Below are 15,942 nucleotides of genomic sequence, written 5' to 3'. Positions count from 1 at the left end.
CCGCAGCACCTCAGCGCTCGGGGCTTCCCACGGCAGCACCCTCCGCCCCGCCGGCGCGGACAAAGGGCCGCCCGCACGGCGCTGCCGCCACCCCGCCCCGCCGCGCCCCCGGGCGCCGTTAGCGGCCGCCGGAAGGGCGGGGGAGGCGAAGGCGGGCCCGGGAGGCGAGGCGGGCGCGACAGCGGCGCCCCAGGCCCCGCGCGGACCCCGCCCCGGCTGGCCCCCCGCCCTCCCCGCGCGGCGGCCGGGCGCGAGCGCAGGCGCAGATGCAGCCGGCGGGGAGGGGAGGGGCGGGGCGGCGCCGAGCGGAGCCGAGCGGAGCCGAGCCGAGGGGGCGGGGTCGCGAACTCTGACCCCCGGGAGCCGGAGCCGCTGCCGAGAAATAAACCTGCCGGAGAGGCCGCCGGGCCCGCCAGGTGAGCGACCCCCCGGCCGCGGCACGCGGCCTGGCGGCGGCGGCGGCCGCGCACTAACGGTGCGGGCCCGCGCGGCTGCCGGCCCGCCTTCTCCGCGCCGCGGGGCGCCGCCCGTCCCGTCGCGTCCCGCCTCAGGCCTCGGCGCGTCCCGCGGGCGGCCCCGCGCCCCCCGACCTTTCACCTACAGGAACCGCTTGCGCCTCCCGCCGCCCCGCATCCGGGCGGCGCCGGCTGCCGCTTCCCGCCGGCGCGGCGGGCTCCGGTCTCTCCTGCTGGGGAGAGGGAGCCGCGGCGCGGCGGGCGATGCCACCCTCATGCTGGGCTCCGGCTCCCCGCCCCCCCTTGGCCCGGCCCCGAGCAGCCATTTTGTGCGGGGCGCCGCTCAGCGGCCCCGCTGGCCGTGGCGGAGGGCGAGCCCGGGCGCTGGCTCGCCGCCCCTTCCCCCTTCCCGCGTTGTCTCGCCGCAGCCCCGCGAAGCCTCCCGGGGAGAGGCGAGGGCAGCCTGCCGGCGGGTCGGGGCAGAACGGGCCCGGGGCGCTGGGCTGAAGCCTGGCCGCCACGCGTCTCCATCCCCCCTCCCTCCCCGCGGCTGCTGTGCGCGGCCTTAGCCCTGGCGGAGGGGTGGCCGTGCTCCCCCCCGGCCCCCCAGCCACTTTGTGCTTGCTGAGTCCCACCACTCCACTGGTTCGCTCTTCTCAGATTATCTGTGGCGCTGTCTGGGTTTATTTGGGTTAAGGTAGTACGTCCTGTGTAACACCCGGTATTATTTTTGTTGGGGCAGGTGACCCTGTCGCTGTTCCTTATTTTGTCTCGTTGGGTGGGGTTTTTCTTCTAAGCTTTGGGATTTGTGGGTTCTTTTCTCAGTGCTGCAATATACTGTCTAAAGTGTAAAACGCACAGCCCTGTACTATAGGAGGAACTTACATTTGCACGTTGTGGAGGGAAGAGAGGAGATAGCATGTGTTTTGTGAATAAACTTGTACAACAGGGAAAAAAAAAGTATTTTGATACAGGTTTTACTGCAAGATGAGTGTGTGGACATGATTCTTGAAAAACTGAGTCGGGCATTCTTCATATGTGAAATCTCTCATCTGAAGCTACTGATACCATTATCAGCAAGGTGGGCTTGGGAAAGCGGTGTAGTAGGAAGAGAGCTGCATCCACGCCTATCATAGAAAAATAAGATGGCAAAAAATTGAAATAGTTTTCTGTAGAACAGCTTTGTGGTTTTGGAATCGGCATTGTATAAATAATAATATAAGTATCATGGGGGAGGCAAAACACTACTGTGCTGGATGAGGCAGTGTTCATCTGGTGACCCTTCTACACTTTGTAATTTTGGATGGCTTTTTCTGTAACAGCATTTGTACCTGAAAATAACTGTATAAATACTTTTCCCACCCTGTTAGTCCATAGTAGCCAGTTGTGACATGAGATGTTCAACAGTATTTAGCCCACAGCTTACTCCTTGCTCTACAACTTTCCTCAGGGACACTTGAGGGAAGTCTTAAAGTCTCTGTAATGTTTGACTGTGTCTGTACCTCTTTCTCCAGAGACATTGCAGACCCTCTCTTATGACAGGACTAAGTATTTCCATGTGATGGTGGTCAGCTGTATGTGTGCATGTGCATGGTAATGTAAGGAGCATAACTGACACCACTGGGTGGGGTGTACAGTCCTCAGCTGCTGCAGTTCATGCAGACTGCTCTAGCTGGATGATTGGGCATGACTTGCTATGTCTGTAGGATTCTGCAGGATCAAGATGCTTATTACAGAAAAGAGATTGCAGTACATCAATTAACTAGCTTTAACTTTTCCTCTCAATTCTTACTAATACTTCTGGGGGTTTTTGCTGGTTGCATTTTCTTGTGAAATGTTGTCGTGAAGGGAACAAATTTGGTGATAGTTCTGATGTCTTTTTAAGAATAACCGTGGCCCTGGCTAGATTGTGGGGTAGGAGGGGAGATTGGGTTTTGTTTTGTTGGTGTTGGTTTTTTTTTTTTTCCAAGCCTACCTTGATTTTTCTGGTCAAGTTTCTTAGCCTCTGACAATAAAGACCTTAGCAATGTGTGTAACTGAAGCAGACCTTGCTTTGGGGGAAAAGGGGTTGGACCAGATGACCTCCATCCAGAAGTACCTTTCAACATGAATTATTTCATGATTGTATTCTGTTGTTAAAGTGTGGGGGAGGGGGGGGGCACGGGAAACAGAACAAAAACCCACTGATACTGTAGCATGCAGTTAAATAGTTCACATGCAAAATATAACTACAGAATGCTTAAAGCTAATGTGCTAGTCCAGTGAAAACTGGCTTTCATCTATAATGTGAATTCTAAATACTTACACTGGTAAGATTAGTTTGCTTGTTTGTTATGCTGATACCTAGTTTTTGTTTCGATTTATTGTGTGCTCATTGTATTATTCAATTAAAGTTTGTGCAGCCAGTGAAATTGCTGGAGTTTCCTTACAGTTTGTGAAGGAAAGCAATGTCCCAGAAGAAAGTAACCTGTGTATAATGTCTGGGTAAAAAAATCCCTGAAAAAAACCCAGCACCTCTTGCTTAAAGTAGGGAGCTTAACTGTGTATAAGGAACAGAGCAGTGTCAAGTTTTTAACTTGTACATGTTTGTTCTGCTGGCGGACAAAGTGTGGATCTCAGCTGGCAGAGGGTATGTGTGCCTTTCCTGCTTCAGTAGCCGTTCTGGCTTAAGCAGTTTTAATAGTAAGCTTTGCTAACCTGAGTTATTTTGGTTGATACAGGTCAGGGAGCTCTCGTGAGTATCTGCTTTCCCAGACCTGTGGAGGTATTAGCATGCACTGTGAGGAAGCAGTGAGCAGCTGGGGTGGGTGCGGGGGCTGCAGGCTCTGGCTGGCACAGCTGTCCGCATATGCTTTTTTGTCACACACAGGCTGCAGCATGCAACCCAGCAGTGACCATTGGGGAAAACAAAACAATACCTAAGTTACTTTCTGGTAAACTTTCCTCATTTTTTTCTCAGTGGTGTTTCAAGCTGCTCTTAGGACTTTAAACTTGTGCCTGTACACTACTGGCATTAGGTAAGCTGCTGCAAAACAGAATTTCATCAGTGTGAGGATGATGAATAAAACTGCAAAGGTACAGTTAATCAAATTCTTACTCTTGTGTATGCAGACCTGTCCATATTCTTACCCTTCAGTCAGCAGCTTTTGATTCCAGAGATTACTGTGTTAGATAGTACTGCCAAACTCTTAAAGCAACAAAGGATTTATCTTCTGAAGAATCAAACTCTTAATTTCCAGTTCTCTGAGACTGGAAGGTTGCTTGTGCTTTCTGAGTGAGTCCCATGTATCTTACGGTGCAGTGCTGCAGATTTTGTAAGGAAGTACATTCCTTCCTGATCATGGTCTAAGAACTGCCTTTCTGTATCAATATTTAGATTATTTTTTTTTTTGTTTGGCCAGGCCTTCTTTCAAAGGCTGTTCAAATTTGTTTAACTTAAATTATTGTTGTTCAGCTTGATAGTAGGACAGTCTGGAGTAAGCTAAGTATTTGACTGTAGGAAGTTAAACCAGAAACTTAAAAAACATAAACCACCAAAAAACTAAAGCCAAACCCTCTGCTGTTGTCGTACTAGCTGAAATTAATGGTTATTTCATTCCAAATAAGTTGAGGTTGCTGTTTATAGCTTAGCAGTAAATTTGTGGTGTGAAAACTGCCCCATTTATTTTGGCAATATGTTTCCTTTGAAGTATTAACAGGACAGTGTGTCAGCGTGACTAACATTTTCACTCTTGACTGATTGATCTGAGTATTTCTTCCAGAGTGCTTTACATACATGTTTACAGGAATTAAAAACCAGAAAACTACATACCAACTAACCAAATCTAATCCTGTGGAGTGGATAAAGCAAAAAAAAAAAAAAGGGGAAGAGGCAAGTGATGATATTTATAGAGGTTATATTTTTATCTGAAACAACGTCAACACTGATTTACTGGAAGGATGTGTGTGAAACTCTGTGGTTTTTTTCTGAAGGAAGTTTCTGTGGATATGAGCTTGTGCAAGTTGTAAGGGGAGAGTTAGTAGTAGAACAGACTTGCAAGTCCTTTCCATAGTGTACTTTCATGTATCAGCTACCTCTTTCGTGGCTGTAGTTCAGTGAATACTCCAAGCAGTCATCTCACACCATACCTATATAAGCAGTTTGGTGTTATACATAAGCTGGTGTAACAGTATGGGCTTTTTCCAAAAGAAGTGGTCTTATTTCTGCTTCTACCTCATTTCCTTGTGTGACATATAGCAATTGTTATTCAGAAGATGAGTTTACCTTACAGCTATGCAACCACAAGGTCAAATGCAGAGGGAGACAAAGCTGTCAGCCAGGAGCTACCTGAGGCTACCTCTTCGTGAAATGCTGTAATTATACCATAGTGGATATAATGCCTCCTCAGTGTGTTTGGAAAGAAGGGTTTGCACTCACTATGCTGTGTTAGCAGAATCTTTGCATGCCAGGTAGGAGAATGGACCTGGCTGAACCTAATCCAGTGAAGGGGTCGGATGAACTTCCTGGTCTGGTTCATTGTGCAGATTCAGCTCTGGTGCAGGGAACCAGTTTGGGGTTTTTTTCTGTACCAATGCAGGATTTTGCAGGCTTCAGGTGGAGATGCAGGCTGTGGCTGACATTATGCAGGGCAGCTTGACCTGATTAAATGGCTGTCTCCTTACCTAGCTCTGGCATGCAGCCAGTGCCTGTGTGAGTGGACTCAGCTTGCAGGCAGACCCCTTGTCTTTCCTCCTCCTTCCTCTCCCCCGGTTGTTTGTGGGGCTGGTGAGCTGAATCAGCTCTGCAGCTGTTCAGGCAGGTTCTAAAGATGGCAGGATAAAAGCAACAGGAGCCCACGGCTAAAAGTGAGACTGTCCCTTTGGTGGCCCAAACTATGAGAATGACTCGACAGACTCCTGAAAATTTATCCTAGCAATTCTGTTTTCTCAGTTCTCCCACTGTAGCAGTCACATGAAAAAGCAGTGAGAGCAATCATTCTAAATTAACTGTACAGGCATGCCTGCAAATGCATCTCTTTCTCTGTTGCTGTGTGCCTTTTAATTACTCCCTTATGCTTTTACAAGCATCTCATCTACCTTTGCTTGCCTGCAGGTTTAGCTGCTTCCTGTTGTTATCTGTCTCTTACATATGTACTCTCTAAGTCTTGATGTCATGCACATTTAATAAACCATATCTAACTGGGTTTCAGGAGTCACATAAATATTCCTCAGTTCACTAATAAAGAGAATGTTACTCCTTTAAGTCTGCCAACTGTTCTGCCATCTTGAGCAATATGGGTTATAGAACGATAATCCAAGAATAGCTCATTTAGCTTGCTGTGTTCATTGAGTTTTTCTTGTATGTTGAGCAAAGTAGGGTCATTTGTTTCACAAATGTGTTTGGATTCCTTGGCTTAACTTGTTATCTATAAAGCATTGCAGAATACTGTTCTTAAGTATAAAGCAATCTTAGTGCTTAAAACAAGTAACAGAATCCCCTAACTCTGGCACTTTTAATCATAGAGGGATTGTTAAGTGCTTTCTATTTTATGTGTAGGTATTATTTAATAAGTTTGGCACATGTTAGGTTGAATTCTTAATTAGTACATGATGAGTTTGAGAATTGAAATAAGGACTAGTTTCCATTTTAAGGTACAGAGCAGTTGTAAACCCAGTGTGATGACCTGTTCTAAAATAGCATATCCTTAGTTCATTCTCTGAGATCTGTTGAATTATTTACTACTGAAGCAGTATGACCATAGAGAGAGATAAAGACAGTTTCTTATAAGAGGGAATACTTTTCCACTTAGCTTTTCATTTGTCGAGGTTTGATCCCAGAGGGCAACTGAGTGCCATGCAGCCCTTCACTCACCCCTTCCCCCCTCAGCACTGGGAAGGAGAAAAAATGAATCAAAAGGCTCAGAAATGGTGATAAGGACAGGGAGGGGTGGCTCACCCATTAAGGTCACAGGCAAAAGACATGCTCATTAGGGGAAGAAAAAGGACTTCAGTTCAAAACACTAAGGACAACACCACTTATCAGATAGAATGGGACAGTGAGAAGTGTTACTATATCTTAAAAACTCCCCCCACCCCTCCCCTCTTCCTGGGCTCAGCTTTTTTCCCCCAGTATCTGTACCTCCTTCCGCCAGCGGCACAGGGGCAGGGGATGGTGGGGTGCAGTCAGTTCGCTGCTTCTTCCTGCAAGGTGTGTGGGGGAAGCACTCCTCTGCATTCTTCCCCCTGCTCCACGTGGCATCCCTCTCATGGGAGACAGTGCTCCACTAACTTTCTCCCTCATGAGTCCTCCCCATGGAATGCATTCTTCTCAAGATGCTATGGCATGGGTCACCTCCACATGTTGCAGTCCTCCCAGTGCCGAACTACAACAGTGGGGGGCTGCTTCTTCCCACAGAGTCCCAGGGGTCTTCCATAGGCTGCAGGCGAATCTCTGCTCCTCTGGTGACCTCCATGGGTGGCAGGAGGGTGGCCCTGCCATCTCACCATGGAATACAGGGGGGCTCTCTGCTCTGGCGCACCTCTCCCCTTCCTCCTCCTTCCTTCCCCTGACTTCGGTATTCACATAGGTGTTCTAACTCCTCCTCACAAGTCCCTCCAACCCCCTCCCAGGTTCCCCTTCTTAAATATGTTATCACAGAGGCACAGCCACCGTCACTGATTGGCCCTTGGCCAGAGCCGGGTCTGACTTGGAGCTGGGGGAGCATTCAAGAAGCTTCTACAAGGGGCCCCCACTGTAGCATCCTCCCCTGCTACCAGAAACCCCACCACACAAAGCCAGTGTAACATTATATTAATCTTTTGAGCTTTCCTAAAAAGTCATGTTGATCTTCCTTTATTTGTCCTTACTGTGATAGAACTAAAGTTCACAGTAACTTCTGCAGTCATAACTAGTTACCATGCTCATACCTCAAAAGTATCTAGAAAGTTCTTATGTAAGTTTAAATGTGCATCTGATCTTCTACGAGGGGATTTAATCTAGGGGAGACCCCTGTATTAACACACATTACATACATCTACATAATCATTACCAGAATCTTTGCGCATTCCATACCTACACAGAGTCAAACTGGTTTGACAGTGCCATCAGGGTAAGTTTTTTACAAGCATTGTTTTTGCCGCAGTAAAACTACACTGGCCAGGTTTATGACTTTTTTTTAAAAAAATAGTAAACTGAAGACCTCTGGGGTGGACAGAATTTTCATGTTGTATCTTTATACCAATGCAGTTTGTTCTTACTCATTTAAAGGGTGTTAAATCAGAATTAAGGTACTTGATAGTGGGGTGGCTATACCAGCAGTGCAATATAATAGAACAAGAGATGTTACCATTTATATCAACGGAGAGTCCAAATATAAAGAAATATTCATGCTACTGCTCTTAAAGTCCTTGATCTGTATTGGTATAATATTTTGAAATACTATTAGTAGGAACTTCCTACTAGGACAATTAAAGTTGTGTAACTTTTGTCCCTGGAGAAGAGTGTGAGTTAAATATTGATGTCTTCTGGGTATAACTGTACTAGTGGAGAGGTTAGTGCTTCTGATTACCAGCCCTCAAATCTGCTGGCTGTTCTCGTGAGAATGTTTCCTAACCCATTTCAGTTGAAGTAAGTCAAAAACTATTTAAAAAGTAAGGCTTTCCTAAGTTAGTTTGACTAAAACGTTGGGGAAAACTCTGGCACATAAAAACTGAGAAAAAAGTAGAGAAGAGTGGTTAAAGTAGTGCAAGCTAATGAAAGTTTTCCACTGACGCAGTGACTCATGGAGTGCTTATGTAAAGTAACAATGGAAAACCGTTAGCAATGGTGCCAGGTTCAACACCAAGTTTGGGCTAATGCTGATGATAGTGATGTATTTAAAAGTAATTCTGACTCCTCCTGCCAAGAAAGCTCATGAACTCATTTACTAGGGGCATAAACTAACAATATTTATATAGGATTTACATACAGAAAGAGATTCTAGTTGCATTTGAGTCTGAAGGTTGAAGAAAGATGCAATAAATGCACTGTAAGTAATACAGAGTAAGTCTAATGCCCATCTTTTGTCAAAACACCTGCTTTTAGATGCTGCTTCTAATAGGGTTGGCGATTGTGGTTTTGAAAAGAAGAGATGGATATATAATTCTGTCTCTGTGAGTTTCTTTTTCAAAGGTTTTTGAAAGAGCTTAATTTTTTTGTTTAATTACATGGGAAGTAATACTGTCAGGCACTCAAGGAATAGCTGAGAACAAATGCAGTGATTACACTTGTAAAGCAGGTCTGATCAGTATAAATACAGATGCTAATATTTGTGTTAGTCTGTACCTAGAGCAACAGAAGAGGAACCTTACTGTGTTGGGTATCTTTCAAGAAAGGATTTTCCCTGGCCCCAGCAGTTTACCACTAATGAGAAAAATACACAAACGGATCATCACAGACTAAGGAAACAAAAGTAGAGTATATTGGACGGTTGGAGAGGTAGTGATCTAATCATGTTGACAGTCTAAATGTTGTCAGTTTTGACATTGTGAGCAGCACATCTCCTTTAAGACAAATTGAAGGAAGGTTACATATTTCTTTTGTAGAGTTCTAGAAAGAGTGTTTGCAATCTTAATGGCAGATCTGCAAAAAATTGTAGAAGAAAGAGCTTAAGCAGTGAACAGTATCATTAGCTAAATGGTCATGGGACAAAGCATTTCTTATTGCTTCATTTTTCAGAACCTTCATGGTAAAAGTAAAGGCAAAGATCTTAGATCTGATGTGTAAAAGGAAAACCAATAATTGCTGTAAGCAACTATAGACTCACTTGTTGATACAGTGAGTGAAGAAAATTTTTGCAAGGGTATTCAGAGTGAAACATAAATGAAGTAAAGTTTAATTGACCAGTGTTTGCTGCAACTTAGTGCTTGGTTGGCAGGAGCCTCTTGGAGTAATAACTAGTAATACAGTTACAAAGAAGATCCTAAAAGTATGTACAGTTTTTTCATGTTGTGTTCTCTGGTCTCTTTTAGAATTCCAGCTCTTATCCTTTCATTATTTTAGGTAACCCTAGAAAGGAAATATAAATGTGATTAGCAGTCTTTAACTAGCATCTGGATAAAGTTTGATTTGTGATGATTTGTCTCATTCTCTTTAAAAGGAGTACAAAACATTCTCAAGCAAGAAACCATCAATTATTTGACTCAATCTACTTCTTTTCTATCCTAGCAATAAAAACCATTTTTCGTATGTTGCCTGATGTCTACTTTGAATGTGTGCGGCATGGTTTGGTCAAGCGTGGGAAGAATAAGCATTTCTGAAATCAGGAAGATTCACATTAGATGAGAACACCTTGAAGATTACTTCCAGTTATTGAAGATCAAAACTCAGACTGTGGCAATAGTTAATTTAAATCTTTCTCTTTACTGGGAAATGAAGGTTTCTTCTAAAGTGTTTAAGGACTATTTCCCGATTGCAGATCGCTCAGAGTTTAGAATATATTCATTTCACATGAAACAATTCAGCCTTTGAGAATGCTGGCTGGAGTAACTCAGGAAAAGAAGCTTTAAAAACATGAAAAATACGCTAAATTTGAAGGTTTACATTATAGAAGAAAAAACAGCTAAAACATTTTTTCCACTTAATTCTTTGCAGGGATCTCTAAAGAGTGATTAAGCATACCTGATGTGAAGCTTAACATAAATACCTTAGGTAGGCCAAAGGGTTTTTCTACATCTGTCCCAAAGTTAGCTTAGAATTTGTTGATAGCCAGTTCTCCTTGACCTGTCTCGCCCCTCCGTCTCCAGTGTCAAGATGCACAGCCTAACAGGTAGGTACTGCTCAAAGAGGGAGCCTTGCTGCTTCGCACAACTGGAAGTGGAGCTTGTCTCACTCCACAGTGAGCTGCAGCAGGCAGCTGGACAGACTGAAAATAATGGGTATAGTTTCACAGTGCAGTTGACCTGAATTATCAGCTCCCCAACTACAGCAATAGAAAGGGAGGTCTGCCTTTTCCTTAATCTTCCTTCTTTTTCCTCCCTCCCTTGACTTCTTAACATGTTCTCCCTTTTGTCTGCAATGGACTGAATCTGACTGCAAAGTTAGTTAGTTCAGTGTGCTTACCTAGCAGATGTTTCATGCATTTCTACTGGATTAGTTTTCTGTCTTTTTAGTGAGTTGAATTGTCCTAGTGTGTGGTCAACACCACCACAGCTTGGTCAGGGTGAGCAGGATCTTCTCCCCAAGGATGAGCTGTAATTCTGTTCAAACTGCCTTAGAAACTGTGGCCTGACTCCACAAATAAGAAAGGGGTTTCTGCCAGTTCAGTTCCTTGAACTGACTCCTCACAGCATTACGTGTATACTGATGCCAGAACAAGAAGAGATGAAATAATAAAGCAAAAATGGGGAATGGGATAGGAATGCCTGTTTCAGCTATCCATTTCAGCAGTTGAGCTCTGGCATGAAATGATGTCCGGAAGTTTATCATGTAAACATTGAGGTTGGTGAGTTTTTTGACCAGTATACATGCTCTTCAGAGCAAAGTCATGTGGCTTATTGGAGGTGATTTAAGTTAAGGCATTTCAGTACAGAGTACCATTGTTACAAATACTGGATTTGTCAATTAGTTTGTTTAGGGTTCACAAAGTTAAAGCAAGCAACAACACACAAAAGAACCTACTACTGAATGTTTATGCAGCTTGAAATTGCAAGTGTCAAAATGTGAAATACCATGTAATTGATCCGTAAATTCTTGTCAATAATACTCTTTAATTTTACATTATGAAAAAAGAGAGAAAACGTAAGGGAATAATTCTGTAAATTGTATCACTTTTTCAATGTATGTAATTAGAAGTCACACTGGTTACAAAGGATGTGTTTGCACTGCATGAAGTTGTGCAGCAGCATGAGCCATAGCCTCACTTAATGCCATGTCAGGTAAATGAGGGAGGAACCTGATCTTCATTAGCCTTTGTTTTAGGATGTAGTTGAACATGACATTTGCAAGTGTCAGAGACACTAATCATTCACAGTCTTTTCTTAAAGTCCACAGAAATTCCAGCTCCTCGTGTTACTGTAAATTCGGTCTCAAAAGAACCCCCTAAGACTTAGGTTAAAGTTCTAGAAGGCAGGCATTCTTTATTGCAGCACTGGATGCACTGGGGGTCATTCCACCGAACCTGCATGTCAAAAGACAAAAGCACAGTTATTATATACAATAAAAGAAATTAATATTCATATAATTCCTGAAAAGTACACACCTATTTCCAGAGGATCTAATGCACATGTTAATACATTGCACAAGTGTACTAAAATTTGAGGGTCTCTGAGGGACTTCCATGGGGGTTTTCAGTGGTCTGTGGTGGTCCCTAGTGATTGTAGAAGAGGTATCTTAGTGTCCTTTCCATGAGCTCTGAGGTTTTTTTCGTATGTGGCCTCTTCTTGGCTCATTGCTCTGTCTGTAAAGTTTCTCAGCTTTCTTATCTTTGACTACCACAGGTGTCTGTTGGTTTCTCTGCCCTCCCCAGGACGTACCCATCACAGTTGCAAAAATTATGTCCTTGGATGCATTCTTGTGGGAGGCACCTTACAACAATTAGCACCAACTGCTTGCAGGCATCAGCTAGCAGGCATCACTCGGGCCAAAATTTTGCACTCTTCAAGAGCTTTCTTACATAATCAAGGACCTCAGTGCAACTCCTGGCAGCACTCCTAGCTCTCATCCCACTTATAATATACAGGTGCCCGAGGTGTTGAGCCAGTTGCTGAGCAGTACTCTTTACTGCATGACATTCTAACACAAGTGGTAAAGACAAACTTCAGAATATTGCACTACTCTGGTGATTCAGCAACCAGTTCAGAAGTAGCTCATCCACATGTACACTTCAAGGGAAGCGATGAGACAGGGAATTAATTCAGTAGGGTGTTCCAAGCTATGCTGCTTCTGCTTATAAGCACTGTTAAAGTCTGACCAGTGTTTCAGACTGCTTGCCTGCTTCTGAGAATTTGAATCAGTACTTTACTCACTAGCAAGAGCCGCAGTGGGACTGACTGCTAAGGAGTATTAATTTGCCAGTTGTTTCTTTGTACACAAAGGTATTTCACCTGCTGAAGTGAAGCCAACATAAGATCCTATCTTCATAATCAGTATAACTTTACAGATCAGGCCTGATGTATATCGGTCCTAAGAAGTGATTTAAAAAATTTTATTTACAGGTTTGTTTTACTACAGAAGTTTAAAAATGCGACGTTGCAACAGTGTAAACGCACCACTACATTATCTGCCTATAATAGGACTGTTTCTAACTCAACTCTGAGCTTTTAAACTTAACAGAGTCAAAGCAATTAAAATTTCATGGCTTCTACATAAATGGGTTTATCAGTATTTATAACACCAGAACTCCAGACACCTCTGTAGTCTATCCTCAAAAACATGTAATCACAAGATTAATACCCTCAAAAACAATTTGCAGTGACATAAATAAGGCTTTACCAGAAGATTGGTGCTTCATGCCAAAAAACTCAACTATATATATTTTTAAAATTTATTTAGTGATGGATTTGAATGACAAAACTTCAATGCAAAAATGTGAAGAACTAATACCCTCTTCATTTAGTTCAAGTGACAGGTTTTCTAAAAAGAATCCAGTAGGATGATTAATGTCACATCAAAACAGGCCTCAAATTTCCAAGTTCTAACGTGTGCATGGAAATGCAGAAAAACTGAGTACAGTCTTCCAATGCATCAATTACTGTTGTAAACACTACTTTAAAAAATTGCTTTCATAGCTCTTTTGTAATGTAGCAGTTGTCAGTTGGTACTGATATGAATTATATCTAGGAAGGAATCTAGTTATTGTGTTAGTCGAAAGATATTTTTTTTTTAGAATTGTAAAGGTATACTAACAATTTCTGTTACTGCAATTATCCTACTTGAGTCCCAGAAATTGAATTTTATATATATACACATATATATGCACACACTTTATGCTATTGCAATACTTTCATTGTAACATTTTTCTAGGCAATGGATTGTTGCATATAGGTTATAATAACTGCATGTCAGAGGTGGTTTGCTTAATATTTATATTGATTACCAATATGGTTTTCAGGGTATCTTCTAAGTTATCAAGAGCTAGTGTATACTGTTTCTCTACCAGCTTCTCTCCAGAAATTTTCCATTGCTACTAGTAATACAGTTGTAGCAAGAACACCACTGACAGTGCTGATGTTTTTATCTAAGTGGTAGCCCGAGCTAAGGAAACAACATGTTAATAGGCATTCAAACTATTAGAAAATTCTTTCAGTTTTATACGGCAACTATTGTGGTCTGACTGTAGTAGTTGCAGATTCTTACTCAAATGAGTATATTCCTTTTCCATTGTATGCATGTCCCATATGCTCATGCTCAGATGATTTGTCCAGCTTTGACAGCTGTTTCTGCATCTGTGGCCTGAGTTTCCTTGTGCTTATTCCAGGCAGCTTGAAGAGATAGGATAGCCTCAACCAATTCTCCAGATTCCTCTTCATCATCAGATTTCAGTCTTGTTTCTGTGCTTGTAGTACTCTGTTCACACAAGTCTAGTTCAAATGAGTCAGATGACTCTTTTAGATAAAGCTTCAAAAGTTCACTTCTACTGGTTTATGTCTCTCTCAGAGTTAGTTTCCTGATGTCTGGAGCATCATAGTTGAATACATGTGTAGTCCCTCATTGCTTTACTGAAAGGTAAAACACGTGAGTTTAAATCTCTTTCAGTTTTTAAGCTAACTTGTTTTACTACAACATCTTAGCTGTGAGGGCAGTCATGTCTGGTTTAGGAGAACTAACTATCAGGTGCAAAGTAATTCCTTAAAGCACACATGTCTTGATTTGGAAGGTCTGTCTTTTTGTTTCCTACCAAGACAACACTGCAGAAGCATGCCTCTGAGCTGTGGGATGATCTAACTAGCAGCACAGAATGGTTGGGTGAGCAATTGAAAAGCTTTTGCTTTGGTTTGAGGTTTCTGTGTCTCAACAGGTTTGGGATATATGGAATTCATACTTGAAGCTCATAGCTGGTGAATTCATTACTATGATCAAGAATTTATGGAGTTTCAAGATGTGTTTCTCTCTTTTTCAATTTTTATTGTTAACTACTTGTAGATAAAAGAGAATAATTTTTCTAACATGCACTGTCAGGCTACAGTGAAGCATTTTTCAAAGCTGTCCTTATGTGGTGGTAGAGGCCCTCAATGACAGAAGCTTGAATGTTTGTTACACTTCTTTGAGGGATTTTTTTTCTGAGAGTGGTGCCATTTATAAGTCATTCTCTAAAGATTGTAGCTATTAAGAAAAACCTTCTTGAAGGTGCTTTGAATGGAGAGGTGACATTCTTCAAGTCCAGAAGTAGCTGGGTTTCAAAGCTCTTGTGAACACAGATTTCTCTTTATTGGTTCTGAGAATCACATTTCAAAGAAAATCTTTTTGACCAGTAGAATTCTTCTGACAGGTGAAGGGAGGAGCATCACTTGTTTAGGGAATATTAATCCAGTCAGGCTTTCACAGTCCGTTGTAATTTCATTAGTTTTTTGTTTCCAATCATCACCTTTAAAGAAGTTTGATTATAAACAATTTGTCAAAAGATTTGCTTACCACTGTTCTTTTGGTTTTCTTTAATTTTGCTTATTTTGGGGGCATTTATACTGTATCGCAACAGATGAATACATCTTGGAGGTTGTGGTTGAGTAACTCTATTCTGTTCCAAATTCCTTCCTATTTTTTTCTCATCTGTAATTTAGGATTCCTGCAAAAATAATAGCAAAAATAATACATCATCAAGACAGGGAATCTCTTTTAGAGAACCTTTTCCACTGCTCTTAAGAGTAAAACAGGGTATACTTACATTCCTCCTAACATCAAGAATAAAGGATGCCTTATGGCCAATTCTGGATTTGAGGGACCTGAGTATTTTCAGTATTTTACTAGCTCTGTTTTATAACACTGAATTAATAATCCTCTGAATTAATAATGTAAAAATACCTGTTCTCCTGATAGCCATTCATCGTGCTCACAAGAGAGAGATGTTACAGACAGGTGTTAGCACCATTATAGAATTCTGCCATAACCTGTACAAACTCTCTCCATGCTATTGGTGAGGATTTGGCAGTATGGCAAAGAACACAAAATCCAACATACCAAAGATGAAATGCTATTTAGTTCTGTGTTGGGACTTGAAAAGGTCAATATCTGTTAACTGGAGGACTAAAATCTGCTAAGAGGTTGAAATGTCTATACTGAAGAGTATTTCTACTAGAGAATATGAGGGTTAGCTCTAAATAAGCTCATATGTGTGAAACATGACTGCACTTCTTTCCCTGCATTGTTTTTAAAAGTAGCTTTGACTATTAAGGTTCTCATAATTAGAAAATAACACCCTCCCTAGAAATAAGGGGTGAGGAAAGAAGATAGATTTCTGTCAATCTCCTGATTGCACAGTACTTTAGCTTATGGACCAAAATTCTCTGCTAGGCCACTTCACCATCATAAGTGTTG

The 15,942-nt window shown here is 42.4% G+C and overlaps 1 protein-coding gene across 5 annotated transcripts in view; it reads left to right on the top strand.

Annotated features, from left to right (window-relative positions):
• Positions 1 to 208: 208 nt before the first annotated feature.
• The window catches only part of NR2C1 (nuclear receptor subfamily 2 group C member 1), a 55,696-nt gene continuing 39,962 nt past the window's right edge, over positions 209 to 15,942 (top strand). For 2 of the 5 annotated variants that reach the window (XM_074870767.1, XM_074870769.1), the window contains exon 1: positions 217 to 416. The gene's annotated coding sequence lies outside the window, so the exon portion shown is untranslated. Of the gene's footprint in view, positions 417 to 15,942 lie in introns of all 5 variants that reach the window. The other 3 variants (XM_074870771.1, XM_074870765.1, XM_074870772.1) reach the window with 3 other exon arrangements.

The sequence above is a fragment of the Strix uralensis genome, chromosome 5, assembly GCF_047716275.1.
Source record: "Strix uralensis isolate ZFMK-TIS-50842 chromosome 5, bStrUra1, whole genome shotgun sequence".
In the NCBI taxonomy this organism is placed as follows: domain Eukaryota; kingdom Metazoa; phylum Chordata; class Aves; order Strigiformes; family Strigidae; genus Strix; species Strix uralensis.
This window is presented reverse-complemented; position numbering and strand designations above follow the sequence as displayed.